Source organism: Aplysia californica, unplaced genomic scaffold (genome assembly GCF_000002075.1).
Source record: "Aplysia californica isolate F4 #8 unplaced genomic scaffold, AplCal3.0 scaffold00217, whole genome shotgun sequence".
NCBI lineage: Eukaryota > Metazoa > Mollusca > Gastropoda > Aplysiida > Aplysiidae > Aplysia > Aplysia californica.
In genome coordinates, this window is record NW_004797487.1 from 378,929 (window position 1) to 380,344 (window position 1,416).

Genomic DNA, 1,416 nt, shown 5'->3' on the forward strand with positions numbered 1-1,416 from the left:
AGTCCCACAAAATCGCCACTAATCAGTTTCTGCACAGTTTTTCAGTGGTTTCCATTTTATTTTAAAAACCCTACTCAACAAGTAGTAGTAGTAGTAGTGTAGGCCAACAATGTCTCTCTGGAAGGTTACACACGAAGTGCAAAATTTCATCTAGGCTAACTGACTCTAGCATGTGACAACATCTGTAGTGAAGCCAGGATGCCTGATTATGTGATTCAGTTTGTGAAGCTTCAAATGAAACCTCTTTCACGTGGTCATGGGTATGGTGAACTAAAGTAAAATACATGGAAAATGCAAAAACAGGGCCATCTCGAGTTCTCCTGGCAAGACAAATATAATATTATAATCTTTACTCTTTGCAACATTGCCAATGGCTGTCAGCGTCATATCCATTGTTTGATAAAAATGAATCGAACTTGAAGACACTTCTTTCTTAAAATATATCATCAATATCAGCAGCTCTAGAAGAAGCTGAACTTGTTGTTGTTGCTTTCTTTTACTGAGGAGGCCGAGCCCTTCGTTCGTTCCTGTTTTCAATTCTCTGCAAAATTGCATAGAGGCTTATTGACCTTTTGCCCTCTCGCGCTTGCTTCCCCATCCCCACCCCCCTTCCTAGCGTTGTGACTTAAAATTTTTTTAAATGTAAGACAGAGGACCTTAAGGATGGTTTATTATCGCCGTGATTGTATCTTTTCGTTAGACTAGGCTATGTACAAACGTTGCGAAAGTATCTCAAGCGCTTTTATTTCTGCGAAATTAAACGATCACGGATTCTCTTTGATTTTTAACTACTGAAACTGTATTACGGGTACTAAAAAAGTACTAATAATTTCCTTACAGGACAAAGCTTGTTCTCACAAAAAAAAATCAACAAAACGGAAAAGAGCGTTGAAAAACGTTTTACAGCCTCATATTCTTCATACGGAGGCTGACAGAAAGTTCAACCCTTTTCTCTTTGAGTTCTGAACTTTATTTTCAGGTTTGGTTGCCACATTGATTTAAAAGCGAAGTGACTATTCGGTCAATTCGGACTGGAGTCCTGAATAGTAGACAAAAATTATAATTAGATTTAGATTTAGATCTAGATCTTATATCTAGATTATATCTAGATCTAGATCTAGATCTAGATCTAGATCTAGATCTAGATCTAGATCTATATTCGGACTCTGAATTGAGTCGAGCATGACGTCCATTACGACTTCCGACCCTTGTTCCTAAATATTTCCAGCGTTTATGAACATTTTTTCAATTATAATGACAACAGTCGAGACGTGAGCTTTAATGTTTGGTAGTGTCAATTGCCACCGAGTGACGCGGTGGCAATTTGGCAGTGGTGTCAAGTCTGAAAACAACACTATCTTTAGCATTATGTATAATGTGTGTCCAATCATGGGTCAATTTGTTCTCAACTAATTT

The 1,416-nt window shown here is 37.6% G+C and overlaps 1 protein-coding gene across 1 annotated transcript in view; it reads left to right on the plus strand.

Moving 5' to 3' along the window:
* Nucleotides 1-833: 833 nt before the first annotated feature.
* The window catches only part of LOC101861586, a 19,122-nt gene continuing 18,539 nt past the window's right edge, over nt 834-1,416 (plus strand). Inside the window, exon 1 of the mRNA XM_013083209.2 lies at nt 834-979. The gene's annotated coding sequence lies outside the window, so the exon portion shown is untranslated. The remainder of the gene's footprint in view (nt 980-1,416) is intronic.